Here is a 19,518-nt window from a genome sequence, read left to right on the forward strand (position 1 = left end):
GCTTGGATCTGGGTCACGGTTCTGAGGGGCGGTCCTGGGGTGAGGAGGAGTGCTGGCATGGTGGAGCTTATTGTGGTGGGGGAGAGGAAACACCTCGCCCCTTATCATAGCACCTTGGAAGAAATGACACTTTTCAGGTCCCTAAAAGTATCTCTGAAAACAGCTGTACAAACCCCCGAAGCTTGGGACAGTACATTCTCCACATTGGAAACAGACTCTTACCTTAACAAAGAGTTTAAAACTCAAGTAATTGGTTGGGATCATGAGCAAGCAGCGCAAAAAGAGTCAGACTATATTATCTTACTTTGGTGACAAAGAAGATCAAAACATACAACCAGAAGAAGAAAACAAAGTCAAAACTCCTACATCCAAAGCCTCCAAGAAAAATATGAATCAGTCCCAGACCTTGGAAGAGCTCAAAAGGGATTTTGAGAAGCAACTAAGAGAAGTAGAGGAAAAACTGGGAAGAGAAATGAGAGTGATGCAAGAAAATCATGAAAAACAAGTCAACAGCTTGCTAAAGAAGACCCAAAAAATACTAAAGAAAATAACACCTTAAAAAATAGCCTAACCCAAATGGCAAAAGAGGTCCAAAAAGCCAATGAAGAGAAGAATGCCCTAAAGAGCAAAATTGGCCAAATGGAAAAGGAAGTCCAAAAGATTACTGAAGAGAATACTTCCTTAAAAATTAGAATAGAGCAATTGGAAGCTAGTGACTTTATGAGAAATCAAGACATTGTAAAATGAATCCAAAAGAATGAAAAATTAGAAAACAATGAGAAATATCTCACTGGAAAAACAACTGACCTGGAAAATAGATCCAGGAGAGAGAATTTAAAAATTATTGGACTATCTGAAAGCCATGATCAAACAAAGAGCCTAGACATCATCTTTCAAGAAATTATCCAGGAAAACTGCCCTGATATTTTAGAACCAGAGGACAAAATAGAAATTGAAAGAATCCACCCATCTCCTCCTGAAAGAGATCCCCAAAGGAAAATTCCTAGGAATATTGTAGCCAAATTCCAGAGTTCCCAGGTCAAGGAGAAAATATTACAAGCGGCCAGAAAGAAACAATTCAAGTATTGTGGAAACACAATCAGGATAACACAAGATTTAGCTGCTTCTACATTAAGGGACTGCAGGGCATGGAATATAATATTCCGGAGGGCAAAGGAGATAGGATTACAACCAAGAATCACCTACCCAGCAAAACTGAGTATAATTCTTCAGGGGAAAAAATGGTCGTTCAGTGAAATAGAGGACTTTTAAGCATTCTTGATGAAAAGACCAGAGCTGAATAGAAAATTTGATTTTCAAATACAAGACTCAAGTGGAAAATGAAGAGGTAAACAGGAAAGAGAAAATCATAAGAGACTTATTAAGGTTGAACTGTTTACATTCCTGCATGGAAAGATGATATTTTTAACTCGTGAGACCTTTGTCAGTATTAAGGTAGTTTGAGGGGAAAAAATTATATGTACATATATATAGATATAGAGAGATAGATAGAGGGCACAGGGTGAGTTGAAAATGAAGGGGTCATGTCTGGAGAATAAAATTAAGGGGTGAGAGAGGATTATACTAGGAGAAGGAGAAAGGGAAAAGTAAAATGGGGTAAATTATCTCATAAAAAAAAAACCAAAAAACAGAAAAGAAAAGGCTCTTACAGTGGAGGGGAACCAGGGGAAGGTGAGAGGAAAAGAATGAATCTTATTCTCATAGGATTTGAGTTAAGGAGGGTATAACATACACACTCAATTGGGTATGGAAATCTATCTTACCCTACAGGAAAATAGGAGGGGAAGGGGACAAGAGAGTAGGGGGATGATAGAGAGGAGGGCAGATTAGGAAAGGGGGTAATCAGAAGCAAATACTTCTGAGGAGGGACAGGGTCAAAAGAAAGTATAAAATAAATGGGGTGGTGGGATAGGATTTAAGGAAATAGTTTTTCACAGCATGTCTACTATGGAAGTGTTCTGCATAACTGCACAAGTATAGCCTATATTGAGTTGCTTGCCTTTTCAGTGAGGGTGGGTGGGGAGGGAGGAAGGAAGAAAATTTTGAACCCAAAGTTTAAAAAAACACATGTTTAAAAAAAATGTTTTCACATGCAACTGGGAAATAAGAAATACAGGAAATGAGGTATAGAAATCTATCCTGCCCTACAGGAAAATAGAAGGGGAAGGGGGAGAGAGATAGCAGGGAAAGCAGACTAGTGGAAGGGGTATTCAGAATGCATGCCATCTTGGGGTGGGGGGAGGGGTGAGATGGGGTGAAAATTTGGAACTCAAAATCTTGTGGAAGTAAATGTTGAAAACTAAAAATTTAAAAAAAATTAAAAAAAAAATAAACTTATCTTGGCCATTCATTTGAACATGATTTCATCTGAATTAAAAAAGGTGCATGTGAATAAGACACCAATTTATCTTGGGTCCCAGACTTCTGCAAGAGATGTCTCTGGACCCTGGATCCTCCCTGGAGATGAGTCTGAAGGTAGTTTCCGGAAACTCCGTAAGACATTCTGTTAATAACTCTTCTTCTCACTATTGAAGTGAGGGAAGTAAAAGGAAAAGAGATAAAGAGGAGTTGGAGAGTTTTTCTTTGGAGTGTCCACTTTCTGTTGTAATGGGTTTAAAACATGTGGCTTTCATCAGTGCTTTGTGAAATGTGGTATTTAACTAGATCTGGCTTCCACTCACATTCAGAAACTTGGACCCCATAATGACAAATGCAAGACTTCCTGTACTAGGTGTAAGGGTAAGAATCAGGGATTTGAAATCCTTTCATGATATGGTAGTCAGGTTTTACTATTCTCTGGTTCGGGGTAAAGGCTGGCCACAGTATTTAATTAAGCTAAGGAGAGAAAGAAAAAAACTTAGTTGGTAATAACTGGGGACTATTGTGTGGTAAGCTGAGGAGATCAAATTACCCCACAAGTCTCCAGTTCAGTATGGTGGAAATCTCTGTATTTCCAATATTCCCTCAACAGGGTTGCATTTTCTTACAAGTTACAATTGGCATCAGTTTTGTGCATTTTTTAAATTAGAGATATCACAAGAAAAAATAGGTTATGATGCATAATAACTGTCAATGAAATCCCCCTTTCTTTCCTCCTGTTGAGATTTTAGAGTTATTATTGAGATAACTGACCTTTACATTCAGTGCTGTGGTTTGCATAGTGCTTTATATTCATTATCTTAATTGATCCTTAAAGCAACTCACAGTGAGGTATATGTAAAATATCTTTTTTACAGATGATGAAACTGAGGCTTAGAACAGTTAATTGAACTTAATAAGTGACTCAGATGGGATTGGAACTCAGGTGTTCTTAGTTTTAAGTCCAATATGCTAGTCACTAGGCCAAAAATGTCACAGTAAGAACATTTTAATTCATGTTTCTTTGTAACCTCCCTATAAAGGGCCTGAACGAGGACTCTTTCACCTTCATTTCCTTGAGTGGAATCTGCTCAGAAAGTCCCAACAGCTGCTTTGTTCTATTTTGAAATACCTTAGAGATCTTCTAAGATGGATGATTAAAAAAAAGGAAGAAAGAAAAAAAGAAAAGAAAGAAAACAGCTGTTATTTTGCCAAAATAAATATCCGTTCAGAATGGGAGAGGCAACTTATCTAATCTGAAGGGGGCAATGTGGCTCTAAAGCTTCTTTGTTTGCTCTGCAGTGCCAAGCCCTTATGTAAAAAACCTTGTTCAAAATAAACCTGACAGAGCTGCAGGAGTGCTCTAGTCCAGAGTCCAAGAGATAGAAGGCTTTCCTGTCTTTTTGGAGATTTGTGGAATGCTGTTTATAAGCTTGGTGAGGAGCTATTTCTGGGGCTAGAAGGAATGTGTTGTTTTGGGGGGGTTCAGGAAAAACAAAGATAGAAGGGTGATTTTTTTTTAAGAAGAATAATTAAAAAATACCATGGCAAGGGGACATTGCTCATGGCTCTCTTAAAAATGAAGATAAAGGCCCTAGAGAAGGCAAGGACTATTGAATTTTTAATGTCCCTTAAAAACAAACGGAGTCTCTTAGTGAAGAAAATGCCTCAGGGAACTTTAAACCACCTGGCCTTGTTGCCAGGGCAGTGCTGACCCAACATGGTGCTGAACACCAAGAGGTGCTCAACTGATTTATTACTTAGAGCAACTGAGAATAATAGAACCACAGATTTAGAGATGGAAAAGAACTTATAGGTCTTATATAGACCTTATATAACTTGTCCAAGTTCTTCATCTTACAGATGAGGACACTGAGACTCAGAGTATGACCTACCCATTAAATAAGGATCAGCTAGGGAACATCAGTCTCTACTAAACTCCATTAGAGGCAGCTAGAAAGCCCAGTGGAGAGAGCATTGGAGCTGGAATCTGGGAGACCTGAATTCAAATCTAACCTCAAACACTTGTTAGCTATAACCCCGGGCAAATCACTTTACCTCTGCCACCTTCAATTTCCTCTACTATAAAATGGGGATAATAATAGCACCTACCTCACAGGATTGTTGTGAGGATTGAATGAGATACCATTTGCAAAGCACTTAGCACAGTGCCTGGAACACAGTAGGCACTTAATAAATACTTACTCCTTCCTCCCATTAAAGGTTGGTGTGTGTTGATGTTAAACCTTTGAGTCAATCCCCTTTCTAGTTTTGTTCCATAATGCCCAGTCTGATCCAAAGTTTAGTGTCCTACTATGAGGTGGGGGTCCAGTTAGACCTCAGGACACTGGAGTGGGGATCTGAGTCAACCTCACCATTTGGAGCAGGGATAACCCAGGAAAAGGTTTCTTCTAGACTCAGGATGCTAAATCATGAAATATTGGCATTAAGAAGGTGTCTTTGATATCATCTGGTCCAATCTCTGAATTTTATAGATGAGAAACAGGAGCTGAGAGGCAGGAAGTGATTTATCCAAAGTTCTTAAGACAAAAACATGGCAATACCAGGTCTCAAACCCAGGTCTCCTGTATTCTAAATCCAGTGCTTGAACAAGGCCTGAGTGGGTTCATTCAGGGAGTGGTGAACAGAGTACCATTTCCTGGGGCATCTGATGTTGGTGCTTGTCAGTTATTAGGAAACTAATCTTCATCATCTTGAAGCTGTTGTTGTTTAGACAAGATGCAAATTCTCTAGTATAGCATGTTCAGCATAATATCCAGAAGGGATTATCATATCGTGTCCTGCCAAGTTGTAACTCATCACCTCTTGCCACGTGGAGCACAATTTTTTTTAATTTTTATTATTTATTTACTTAGTTATTTTTTACTGAATGTCAGCTCCTGAAAGCATCCTCCCTACAAGGCATCATTACTTGAAGACGGGGAGCTTGTCCTACAGACAGCTCTGCTAATGACAAGAGCAAGTCTTAGAAGATAGCCTAGGCCTAGGCTTGAAGGACAGTCTCATCAAGGCTCAGATATTAGGTCTCTATAATATTCTGTTCCCCAGCATGAGAAAAGAATCCATAGCTGGGATTGGCAGGGCAGCTACTCTCTTGAGATAACGGCTTGAGGGAACCATGCTGAGAGCCCAATGTGAACCGTTAAGCCCTAACAATTCAATTTTTTAAAAGGAGTGTCTCTGTTCTCATCAATCAAGTTTTCATTTCCAATGGGCAATAACCTTGTAAGGCACTCTCAGGAAATCAGAAGCTAGGGTCCTGTGTGTGGAAAGTCAATATAGTATTTTCCATTGTCAACTTAATCTCACAGACTTAACAGGAATTTCTCCTTTCAGTGGATTTGAAGTTCCATATATCACAAGGGTGAGTAACATAATTTATCAGACTGTCTGTCATTTAAAATGAAAAAGATATGTCTTGCATTTGGGCTTATTAGTGCTACAATAGTATTCTCTTACATTCATATAACACAATTATGTTATGTGCTACAGTACCATTGTTCAGTACCATTAATTAATAATAGCTGACATCTATTTTGATATTTACAATTTCAAAACACTTTATAGCCGTTATTTCATTGGATCTTTGCAACAACCTTGTGATGCCATATCTTAGTCCATTTTACAAATAAGAGAATTAGATCACAGAGCCGTTAATTTAATGTGCTCAAGATCATACCACTGGTAAGCATGTTATAATGAGTGAAGAACTGCACAAAACATGTGTCCATCCATTGAGAAATAACTGAACAAATTGTGTACATACAAATTTAAGTGAATATTTTTGTACCGAAATGATGACTATGATGAATTCATGTAAATCTGAGAAGACTTGTATAAACCTATGCAGAATGAAACAAGCAGAAGCAGGAAAACATTGTATACAATGTCCAAAATAAAGGAAAACAATTCCATAAGACTACAGAACTCTGATCAATGCAATGACCAATCCCGCCTTCAGAAAACTGATGGTAAAGCATGTCACCCACCTCTTGGCCAAAAGATGGTGGACTAGAGGGACAGAATAAGACATACATGGTCAATGTGATGATGAAGATGATGAGGATGATAATAATAGCATTTATATAGTGTTTTGCTGTTAGAATACTTCATATATGTTATCTCATTTGATACAACATGCCTAGCAAGTAGGTGCTTTTATTATCCCCATTTTATGAATGTCAAAACTGAGGCAAATAGAGATTAAGTGACTTGTCCAGTGGATTTGAATTGAGGTCTTTCTGACCCCAGGTCCATTACTCTATCTAGTATACCACCTAGCTACTTACGTTGAATTGATTTGCTTGACTATTATTAGGATGGAGGGAGTGAGGGAGGGAAGAAGGAAGGAAGGAAGGAAGGAAGGAAGGAAGGAAGGAAGGAAGGAAGGAAAAAAGGGAAGGAGGGAGGGGGAGGGGGGAACAAAGGAGGAAGGAAGGGAAAGGTGAAAAGGAAAGAAAGAGAGAGATGGATGGAGAGACAGACAAAGAGAAGGGAGAGAGGGAGGGAGGATATTTTAAAAGCACAGAAAAAAATTCAGAAGGAAATAAATCCAATGTTGTAACTGCCATGTTGCAACTAATACATACTTTTTAAAATCTGAACATAATGAAATGCACAGTTTCATATACAACGTTCTTTGTTCTTCTCTGACTACCAAAATGTTCAGGATTATGGATAATGGCAAAATTCACAATAAAGGCAAACTCTGAGTCAAAGGCCTTGATCTGTTCCTTGCTACTTAGGTGACAATGGGTAAGTAAGTCACTCTGTTTTTATGGGTCTCAGTTTCCTTTCCTTGGAGGGGACTGAGCTAAATGACCTCTGAGGATCCTTCCACTTACGGATCTCTTGCCTAAGGCTCTAAATCCAATACTCTTTGAGGTATCTGGTGGTACACTGGGCGGAGCCCTGGAGTATAGAGGCCCTGAGTTCAAATCTGACCTCAGATACTTATTAGCTGTGTGACTTTGGGCAAGTTATTTAACCTCAGTTTCCTCAACTGTAAAATGGGGGTAATAATAGTACTTACCTCCCAGGGTTGTTGTGAGAATCAAATGTGCCTTGTACATAGGAAGTGCTATATAAATGTTTATTCCTTTCCCTTCTCTCTGCTTTCATTATACAGGTCCTGCTTGAGGAAGATAATTTTGATACACTTAAAAGAGACCAAAGGGATATTCAACAGTCTCCAATGTGATTCTTACCCACACATCCTAGGAGTCCCATTGGCAAATTTTATTCTGATAAGTCAGTTTTCTCAATCATTAGTTAATAATCTCAATTCCTTATGATAGAAGGCTTTCTCCAGGCAGAACCTGTTTGCTCACGACAGCATCAGGATTACAAATATTTAAGATATATTTCTTCATTGTCTCCAGAGACACTCAAGGCTGTGGGGGAAGTGATAAGAAAATTCATTAATTTTTTGTTAACTGCCATGTCATTCACACCATTGATAAAAATAATTTTAAAATGTTAATGTCCTTTGTTTTTGAAGGATTCTTCCAAGGCAGTGAGTTAAAAACCTATCTAAAAAGTAACTCAGTAATATGCTATTGCAGGCTTCCAATTATACTAGAAACATTTTATTAAAATATATTCAAAATCTGAAGTTGTCAATGTCATTTTTCCAAAATTCTATTATATCCTAATGCAATAGCAACTTGATGACCAGACAATATGACAGTCCTTGGTGTTCATAATATTGAATACCTCCTGAGTCTTTGGAATATTGTATAATACGATCTTGAAAGCTCCAAGGTCAGTTCTCAGACTGATTTTTAAATTTCCTGATAATATATTATTGGGCTTTTTATTTTTGCTTCAGTAAAAACCTGCCTTCAACACTTTAATAGTCTTGAACATAAAATAAAGATAGAAATCATTAGCATTTGTAGGGCACTTTTAGGGTTCTTAATGATTGTGTTACAGTTGAGATGCATTTTTGTTAAAGTCACTTACTTTAAATAGGTATTTAAATTTCCTTTAAAAAGTCAGTTTAAACCAACCTTTATTCATTTTCATCCAATTAGCACTTGTAATTGCAATAAATTCATAGGCTTCTCTAAGACCATGACTTGCCTCTACAGAGATAGCTAGAATTCTAAAAGGGCCAGTACCTACACTTTCCCCTTCTCTGCTGTTCAGTTCCATGCAGAGGACACTGTTTTAGGTGGAGAAGATACAAAGATGCAAATAAGCAGTCTTCGCTACGGTTACCAATCAGCCTGTGTTTCCGACCAGTTTGCCTAGTATTTAGGTCATAGTCATGTAGAGCAAAAATAGAACTCAGAAATCATCTACTCCAAATCCATCATTTGACAGATGAAGGAAGAAACTGAGGTTTCTTCAACAAGGTTCAATGAGTTGATCCAGTGGCAAGCAGGACAGAGTCAAAATCTGAACTTAGGTGCTCTGACTCCCAAGCTACTTCTTTTTCCACAATGCCACAATCTTATCACGGATGCCGATTACTTCTTAGAGGGGCCGAAACTAATCATTTCTATCTTTATTTTATGTTCAAGACTATTAAAGTGTTGAAGGCAGGTTTTTACTGAAGCAAAAATAAAAAGCCCAATAATATATTATCAGGAAATTTAAAAAAAAGTTGAATCGAAACGTTGTCAAGGCAGAAAAGGCCAGATTTGGCAATTTCCTGGATATGTAGGCAAGAAGGTGAGGAGTTGAGGATAATGCCAAAGTTAGGAACCTAGAGACTGAAAGGATGGTGGCTCTTTTGACAGAAATAAAAAAAAAATTTGAGAGTTTAGGAGGAAATATAATGAGTTTAGTTTTGGACAGGTAGAGTGTAAATCCAAGACAGCCAGTTTGAAATTGCCAGCTGATGATATGGGAACTAAAGCCTGGGGATGGATATAGAGATCTAATTTAATCAGGATTTACATTCTTAAATTCATCTCCCTCTCTCCACTCCCGCAGCTACTACCTTAGTTAGGCCCTCATCACCGCCTGCCTAGATTACTGTGACAGCCTCCTAATTGGTCTCCTCTATATCAAGTCTCCTCCCACCTCAGTCCATCCTATGCAATGCTGCCAAAGTAATTTTTCTGACCATGTGACTCCTCAATTCAATCAAATCTAACATTAAAATATAAACTCCTACTACTTCTAAATAATATAGACATTTGTAATGGTCTTACAGAAGCCTATAGATTTATTACAAATTACAGGTGCTAGCTGAATAATAGCTTATAGAGGCTGATTTAAATTGATTTATTTAAAAAAATTTAAATAGGCCCCAGCTTGACTTTCAGGCCTCATTAGACATCACTCTCCTTCCTGAACACTACCATCCACAGTTCTCCATTTGTGCCTTTCACTAGTCATCCCACATGCCTGAAATGCACTTACATCTTCCTCCCAGCGTCCCTCTCTTTAAGACATAGCCTAAGTACCCTGTTCTTCATGAAGCCCTTCCTAATCCCTCCAGCTCATAGTGCCCTCCCTCCTAAACTACTCTGTAATTAAGTACTTTGTATCTATTTGTGTTTATTTACTTCATAAATATAAAGTAAATGCATAAAACATGTAAAAGTGCTAGATGTATTTGTTATCTCACCCATTAGGATGTAAACTCTTTGCACCTGAGATTATTTCACTTAAATTTGTATTCCCAATGCCTAGCATACTGCCTGGTGCTTAAAAAATTGTTTTTGGTTAATGATGATGATGATAGATAGGTAACTAGAGAATTTATTAAGCACTTAATATGTCCCTGGCACTGTGCTAAGAGCTGGAGCTATGAGTACAAGCAAAAAAAAAAAAAAAAGCAATCTCTACCCTCAAGAAACTAACATTCTAACCAAAGAAGACAACACAAAAGAGTAGTGGGACAATGATGTTAAGAGCAAGAATGATTGATATTTGTATAGCATTTTGCAGTTTGCCAAGCACTTTATAAACATTACTTTGAGCCTCACAGCTACTCTGTAACATAAATATATTATAGGCATTATTAACCCCATTTTATAGGGGATGAAACTGAGGCTAAATACCTTGACCATGAAACTGTAGAAGAGATGGGGTTTGAGGCCAAGTCTTTCTGGAATGAAGGGCAGTGAATTAAACATCTGGTTTCATGCCTGGATCAAATGCAGAACTGCTTTGAAAAGTGGAGCAATCTCAATACTAAAAATTCAAGCACTTTCTGACTCTCTACTACTCCATATTCTGTAGGAAGAAAACACGCACACACACACATACACACACACACACACATACCCCATCATAGAATAAATGGAAAACTACTCCAAATCCTTTCTCCAGTCCCTGTAATTTTCTGACAACTTTGTTTTAAGATAAATCTGTCTTTTGCCAAATCACCCATTACAGAGTGTGCCCAGGAACCGTAGGGTGCCTCTAAACGGGAGAGAAAGGTCAGAAAACAGTCAAAGCCACAGTGATTTCAATGACTAAATGAACTAGGACTGTGAGTTGCAGAATGTCATAACAACTTCCAGAGCACCAGTTTGTGGTTTTTCAAGAGGGACAAGTAGGTGTGGGTTTCAAGGGTGGCATAACCACCCCTCAAAAAAAAACTGAAATAACCATGCAGATGTATTGTATTTACTGTCTGCTGCTTGGTGATAGGGAACTGTTTGCTTGCAACTAAAAAAGAGTGCTCTCCCCTCACTTGCAACATGACTCAGGCAGGCTGTTATTTTCCTTGTAAAAACAATGTGCCACCTCATGCTAAATTTTAACCCAGCTGCATATGAAGTAAGGGTAGAAGGTTAGGGGAGAGGAGGGAGGGACAGCAAGACATCAGGGAAAGAATACTAATTTAATCCAGTAATTTCATAATAGCATATATCACATAATAATTCAATAAACGGGTCTTATATTTAAGTTTCTGATATGCGTAAGGGAGGTACTGACTGTGCTAAGTAACTGGGATTACAAAGACAAAAAGGAGTTTATATTCTGGAGTTCTAATCTCTGAGCTCAGACACCAGCTCCCGTAAATTAATATGAATTTAAAATGTATTTGTTGAATTACAGGTGGCAAAAAATTTAAGCCATTCCTCTTTATTTGCTGGGATGGCTTTTACAGGGTGTTTCGCTTGACTCTTGCCATGTCGGCATCACCTCTGTTTTCCCTCTGGCATTAAGTTTTCTCTTGTATGTGGGACCAGGTAGCTTGAAATACTGCCGAATGGTTTATGGGGCAGAGTTTAAAAAAACAATCTCCCAGGCCCCATTGAGGGATGTCTAGCATTTAACCAAATAACTTCCAGCTAGAGCCAGACTGACGTAGTTCCAGTAAAGAACACTAGATGGCAGTCAATTACTACTTTGTTGGCAGCCCAGTTTAGTACGTAGCAAAGCAGCAATTTACACATTTTTAGCACATGCTTAGTGGAGTTATACTAGTTACAATAAACATCTTTTTTTTTTTTTTAACTGTTCCAAGAATCCTGGTTAGGTATCTGCTTTGCATATCAGTAAAAATGAAATAAAAGGATATCAATATATTCAAGAATGAATTATAATTTTAATTTTGGTATAAAAGGCATAGTTTAAAAAATAGCACAACCTAGGAAAGCTGGGCTTAAGCTTCTTCATCTTATAAGCCCAATTAAGAAGTAAATGAAATTCCTGATGTCCCCCAACCACCAAAAAGACACATCTAAAGATCTCCTTTTAGTGACCTTGAGACTGATGTTAAGCCAAAAGAAAGTTGTTGGACATCGCATCAGAGATTTAGAGCTGAAAGAGACCTTAAAAGTGATCAAATTCAAATCCTTCAGATTACCAAAAACAGGCCCAGAGAGGCGAAGGGTCTTGCCTGGTTCAGGAAATAAAAGTCAAAGGGAGGATCTGAAGCCAAGTCCTCTGACTATGAATCTAGCATTCACTTCACTACTCCCTGAGGCAGAGGACTTTATGTGCTCAGTCGGAGTATGTGCTCCTTGTGAACAGTCTGTCTCCAGAGCTTAATAAAGTACTTTGCACATAGTAAGTGCTTAATAAATGCTTTAATCATACATTCATTCATTCATTCAAATCTGCAAAACTGCTATGGAAACTCTAGCTATAATTTCTCTAATAAGGCGTCTCCATTTCTTACTAGAACTAAACTGAGAGCTAGCTATAGCTACTTCAAGCAAGATAATGACACTGTATCCAAAAAGCTGTTTTTCTGCCAACTCTTTATTCTCTGAAAACTCTGGGTTTTCAATTTCACTGGAGAGAATGTGTATTTACAAAATGTTTCCACATACTGTATCAAGCAACAAGCATTTATCAACTATTCACTGTATACCAGGCACTACACTAAATGTTGTGAATATAAATACAAAAAATTTAGCACTCACTACTCTCAAGGAGATACTTTCCAAAGGAATAATGGTTAAATGATAGGACCCTCCTTCTCCTACTCCTCCCCGACACACACACACACCCACTATAGTGGAATAAACTCTGGACTTGGAGTTAGAAGACCAGGATTCAGATCTTGTCTATCACTATCTGTTTGACTTTGGTCAAGTCACTTAAACCCTTGAGGTCTCGGTTTTCTCAACTACAAATAAGGGGATTGTTTTATCAGGGGTCTTTATCAGGGGCCTCAAATCCCCAAGGAGCTCATGGGTGGATCTCAAGGAGTCTATGAACTTGGATGGGGAAAAACACATCCTTATTTTTCACTAACCCTCAACTGATATTTAGCATTTTCTTCAATTATTTAAAAACATGATCCTCACACAAGGGGTCCCTGGGCTTTACCTGCCTGCCAAAAGGAACACAAAAAAAAAATCACAGACACACACAAATTAAGAACTCCTGGTTTATATGATCTCTGTGTCCTTTTCTATTTCTATATTATTTTAGAGGTGTTCCACCTAATGCTGGAGAGGTAGGGAACTATAGGTGAAAAATGTATTTGCTGTCAGAAAAGGTCACAATGTTGGTGAGTTTTGCTTAACTGTTTTTCTTTGTTACACGAGAGGACTCATCTGGCAGGTAGCTGGGGGAGGAGAGGTATATTTGGAAATAACTTTGATGCAAAAACAAAAGGCAGCAATGAAGCATTTAAAAATAAATTAAGTAAAGCTCGAATGAATACCTGTCAGTCCTTATTCCACAAGGCAATAAAGCTCGAAGGCATTGCTGGCAAAAAAAAAAAAAAAATTTAATAATTGCATCTGCACTGCCCCTGAACTGACCTTCTGTAACACCGTTCCCAACAACGTCAAGGCAATCTGAGGGTTAAAGTTCATTGGCAAGGAGAGTTTGCCAGTTGTCTCTGCAATAATCATTGGTCCGACTGGGGAAGAAATAAAATTTCTATATGAAGATTTAACTGCTCTTGATAACTGGCCTCCACTGATGTAACACAAAGGCACCTACAGTTATAAAACTTCTGTTAAGATATCTATACTCTCTGGTTTTGCTGGCTAAGCAATTGGCTAGAGTTTCAGCACCATTACCATATATAGATAGAAAACTGCTTCACAAGAAACAGTGAAAGATTAATAAGGCCTGAGTCAGTATTTGGGACCAGGGAAGGGCCTGCATGAATAGATGTTGCTGGGGTCACAGAATGAAGCTTGTTTTTATCAAACATTATTACTAAAAGTGTGGAACTACAGATGATTCAAAAGATAAGTCAAAAAAAAAAAGGAAGTGTTGCAAACACTAGAGATTACCAGGAACTCCAGCTGAAAGGGATTATTATATCTTAAAGTTCATTCAAAGATTCCAGTGAACTCTACAAAATAGATTTTTCTTTCCTCTAACATAGGGATTCTTAATTTTTTGTATGACATTGACCCCTATGAGATTCTAGTTAAGCCTCAAGACCCCTTCTCAGAATAATGTTTTTAAATACATAAAAATAACACATAGGTCAAGATGGAAATCAATTATATTAAAATACAGGTATCAAAATATAAAACCCAAGTTAAAAACTCTTGCTTTAAGATTTAATAATTACAGGAGGCAGCGAGGTGGCGCAGTGGATAAAGCACCGGCCCTAGAGTCAGGAAGGACCTGAATTCAAATCTGGCCTCAGACATATAGCACTTAGTAGCTGTGTGACTCTGGGCAACTCACTTAACCCCAATTGCCTCACCGAAAAAAAAAAATTTAATAATTACAGCTTACATTTATATAGCACTTTAATATCAGTTAAGCATTTATATACATTACCCCACTGGATCCTCACAACTGCATGAGGCGGGTACTTTAGAAGCACAGCACCCAAAAAAAAAACACTCAACGTAAATGTCATACACAGAGAGAGAGAGAGAGAGAGAGAGAGAGAGAGAGAGAGAAAGAAGATTCTCCTGTATTCAAAGTATTCTGTGAGTCTAGAGTTCCTCAAAGTTATAGATCACAGGCCCCTACAATATATCTGCTTTTACTAGTGAGTCAAAGGATACAATTAGTAAACGAAGTCATTTAATGAAATAGCATAGTAAGAAAAGTATCAACAAACATTTCCCCTAAGCCTATGGTATACTCTCCCACAAATATTTATACCATTTTACACATGGTAAACACTTGTAAAGAGGCATACATACAGGGAACTAGGGTACATATCATGGAGGATCTCACACATAGAGAGTGTGTATTGCCAGGACACACACAGAGGAACAATTCATACCTGTGACACTACAGAGTCTCCAATATCTTCAATTAATATCATCTTGGGGCAGCTAGGTGGCATAGGGGATAGAATGCCAAGCCTGCAGTCAAGAAGTCTCATCCTCATGAATTCAAATCTGGCCTCAGACACTTACTAGCTGTGTGACTCTGCACAAGTCACTCAACCCTATTTGCCTCAGTTTCCTCATCTGTAAAGTGAACTGGAGAAGGAAATGGCAAACCACTCTAATGTCTCTGCCAAGAAAACCACAAAGGCAGTCATGAAGAGTCAGACCGACTGAAATGACTAAACAACTCTGCTAGGCTTATTCCCTGTTGGTTTCACATGGGCTATTACCTCTTCTTGTGTGTGGGCACAGAATTGGTCCCTAACAGGCATCCTTCTCTGCTGTTCTCCCACAGCCACTGATCAACATTGCTCCAATGACCTCTTGAGCATTGGTCGTTACTGACGTACAACTCCTTTAGGCATGAAGTTTAAAGGGTTATAGATTCAGAGCTAGAAGGAGCCTTGGAGGTCATTTAGTTCAACCATCTCATTTATACAGATAAAGAAACTGAGGACCTCCAAGAAGTTAAGTGACTTGCCCAGGTTACAGAGGTAGTAACTGGCCAGACTAGAATTTTGATCCCAAGTCCTCCCTTGTTTCCAGTACACCAGGTTGTGGGGCCTGGATCTGAAGTATTCAGCTGAGGTGTTATTTTTTCTTCATAGGAGGAAGCCATTACTATTTTAGTTTAAAACAGAGACCTTTTGCTACAGTCTCATTAGACTGTAAGCTCATGCGTCTGGTATGAAGTCCTTAGGACAGTGCAGAGAATGTTTTTGTCTTTGTATCTTCAGCACTTACCACTGTACCTGGCACAAAGTAGGGACTTACTAAAAACTTTTTTACTTGACTTGATTAGTTCTTTTAGAAAGACGAAAACCAAAAACAGTCAGTCATCAACTGGGAAAAAAATCCCAAGAAATTTTTCTTCCCATATGAAGGATCTATCTGTTCTCTGATATGAAGGTTACCTTTCCAGAAGGAGAGTCTTCAACCTAAGCACAGTTTCTTGTTTCTTGTTTTTTTCATATAAAGCAGCTGGAAATAACTATAATGCCTTGAAGCTGAAGTCTATTTTTCAACCTATACTTCCTGCTTCCTAAGCTCAGGGTCTACATAAGAAGTCTCAGTGATGTAGGTTTAAAAAATCCTCATGGCTTCCTATTTAATTTGTGATTGCTAAATTGTACAGTATCAACATCCCTTTTGAGGCTACCCTGCCATCAAATTGCCAAGGATTTTCTGGGTTTGGGCCCTCCAGTTTTCTAACCCTGAGATCTTTTGGTCTCTCATGGGAGAGAGGAAAGGAACAGACAAAAAAAAATAAGATCAAAAGCAACATCAATGTCTTCCCTCGGCCTAGGCGTATTCTTGGCTATCTCACTGCCTTTGATATGTATATGCTGCCAACAAGGACACAGCCTACACATTATTATTATCTCCATTTTACATTCATTATCTCTATTCTTCAGATAAAGAAACAAAAATAATTAATCTTCAAGATGGTAGAGGGAGAAATAAAAAAGCTCAGATCTCTAGCAACCACTCCAGCAAGGATGAAAAATGGCACCAGATCCAGCAATATAAAGAAATCCAAGGAGAAACTACAGGGGCAGCTAGGTGGTACAGGGGATAGCGCACCGGCACTAAAGTCAGGAGGACCTGAGTTCATATCTGACCTCAGACCAAACACTTTACACTTACTAGCTGTGTGACCCTGGGCAAGTCACTTAACCCCAATTGCCTAAGGGAAAAAAAAAAGAAACTACAGTAAGTTCATTTTGCCAGCTCAAAAGGGGTTTAGTTAGAAAAGAGTGGCCCATATAGCTCAAGTAAGCCCAGAAATATAGCTCAAGTAAGCCTTAACAGTTTGGGAACCAGGGGAAAGCCAGTGAAGTCTAGAGGCTGAAGTTATACACTGGGAATAGAAAAATACAAACCCTAAACAGGGTCTAGCCAAGAATGTCCAGAATGTATAGACATGTAATTCTGACCCAAAACTAAGGTTCTGGAGTGTGTGAGGGTTGGACCAGGAGGCCAAAGATTAAGGCTTTTCTGGGATCAGATTGTCCCAGTGCAGTCTTTGTCTCAGAGCTACATTCTGGCTGGAAATGCTTTTAAGGTCCTTGAAGCATACAGAAGTAAGGATCCAGACCCCATATAATAAAAATCAGAACCAAAGAATGCCCTACCATTCCTTCCAGTAGTACACAGAGCCTGGCCTAATGGAAAGTCCCAAGTCAGGAAGTAAGACTTGGAAAATGAGTAAACATCCTCTAAAAGGATGCCTAACAATTGAGGAGTGGCTGAGTAAATTGAGGTATATGAATATGATTGAGTACTTTTGTGCTACAAGAAATAAATATATGATTTCAAAAATGTAGGGAAAGGTGGGGCAGAGCCAAGATGGTGGAGGGAAAGCAGTGACTTGCTTGAGCTGTCCCTCAAACCCCTTCAAATACTTATAAAAATGGCTCTAAACAAATTCTAAAGCAGCAGATCCCACAAAAAAAAAGGAGTAAAATAAATTTCCAGCCAAAGACAACCTGGATGGCTGATCAGAAAGGTATATTGCCCCTGGGTGGGGAGAGGAGCACAGTTTGGTGTGGGTGTGCAGGTCACAGCGACCCTGGAGCAGGCCTCAGAGGACTGAATCGTAGGCAGCTGTGGCGGTTTCCAGACTTCTCAACCCACAAATGCCAAAGACAACTTAGAAGGTCAGTGAGAAAAGTCTGTGACTGTGGTTAGAGAAGAAGCTAGGTCTCAGCCGCCCTCAGGGCAGCAGCTGCCTCCTGAGCTTCTGGCCCACAGACTAAGGAGGAATCAAGTGGCTGTTCAGAGGGGGATTGCAAAGATCTCTTTGCCAGTGCTGAGGCAGGAATCTCTTGCTTTACCAGTGCTTGGATCTGGGTCACAGTTCTGAGGGGTGATCCTGGGGCAAGGAGGAGTGCTGGCGTGGTGGAGCTTGTTGTGGCTGTGGAGAGGAAACACCTCGCCCCTTATCATAGCACCTTGGAAGAAATGACACTTTTCAGGTCCCTAGAAGTATCTCTGAAAACAGCTGTACAAACCCCCAAAGCTTGGGACAGAATATTCTCTACATTGGAAGCAGACTCTTACCTTAACAAAGAGTTTAAAACTCAAGTAATTGGTTGGGATCATGAGCAAGCAGCACAAAAAGAGTCAGACTATATTATCTTACTTTGGTGACAAAGAAAATCAAAACATACAACCAGAAGAAGAAAACAAAGTCAAAGCTCCTACATCCAAAGCCTCCAAGAAAAATATGAATCAGTCCCAGGCCTTGGAAGAGCTCAAAAGGGATTTTGAGAAGCAACTAAGAGAAGTAGAGGAAAAACTGGGAAAAGAAATGAGAGTGATGAAAGAAAATCATGAAAAACAAGTCAACAGCTTGCTAAAGGAGACCCAAAAAATACTGAAGAAAATAACACCTTAAAAACAGCCTAACCCAAATGGCAAAAGAGGTCCAAAAAGCCAATGAGGAGAAGAATGCCCTAAAAAGCAAAATTGGCCAAATGGAAAAGGAAGTTCAAAAGATTACTGAAGAAAATACTCCCTTAAAAATTAGAATAGAGCAATTGGAAGCTAGTGACTTTATGAGAAATCAAGACATTGTAAAACAAAACCAAAAGAATGAAAAAAACAGAAGATAGTGTGAAATATCTCACTGGAAAAACAACTGACCTGGAAAATAGATCCAGGAGAGAGAATTTAAAAATTATTGGACTATCTGAAAGCCATAATCAAAACAAGAGCCTAGACATCATCTTTCAAGAAATTATCCAGGAAAACTACCCTGATATTTTAGAACCAGAGGGCAAAATAGAAATTGAAAGAATCCACCCATCTCCTCCTGAAAGAGATCCCCAAAAGAAAACTCCTAGGAATATTGTAGCCAAATTCCAGAGTCCCCAGGTCAAGGAGAAAATATTATAAGTGGCCAGAAAGAAATAATTCAAGTATTGTGGAAACACAATCAGGATAACACAAGATTTAGCTGCTTCTACATTAAGGGACCGCAGGGCATGGAATATAATATTCTGGAGGGCAAAGGAGATAGGATTACAACCAAGAATCACCTACCCAGCAAAACTGAGTATAATTCTTCAGGGGAAAAAATGGTCGTTCAGTGAAATAGAGGACTTTCAAGCATTCTTGATGAAAAGACCAGAGCTGAATAGAAAATTTGACTTTCCAATACAAGACTCAAGTGGAACATGAAGAGGTAAACAGGAAAGAGAAAATCATAAGAGACTTATTAAGGTTGAACTGTTTACATTCCTGCATGGAAAGATGATTTTTGTAACTCATGAGACCTTTATCAGCATTAGGGTAGTTGGAGGGAAAAAATTATATGTATGTGTGGCTAGATAGATAGATAGATAGATAGATAGATAGATAGATAGATAGATAG

The 19,518-nt window shown here is 38.7% G+C and overlaps 1 long non-coding RNA gene across 1 annotated transcript in view; it reads right to left on the reverse strand.

The window, feature by feature from the left end:
- Positions 1–19,518, reverse strand: part of LOC114027522 — a 75,587-nt gene that overhangs the window by 11,330 nt on the left and 44,739 nt on the right. The window contains exon 4 of the long non-coding RNA XR_003567266.1: positions 7,608–7,793. This is a non-coding gene — a long non-coding RNA (uncharacterized LOC114027522). The remainder of the gene's footprint in view (positions 1–7,607; positions 7,794–19,518) is intronic.

Source organism: Vombatus ursinus, unplaced genomic scaffold, assembly GCF_900497805.2.
Source record: "Vombatus ursinus unplaced genomic scaffold, bare-nosed wombat genome assembly UNPS02014861.1, whole genome shotgun sequence".
Taxonomy (NCBI): domain Eukaryota; kingdom Metazoa; phylum Chordata; class Mammalia; order Diprotodontia; family Vombatidae; genus Vombatus; species Vombatus ursinus.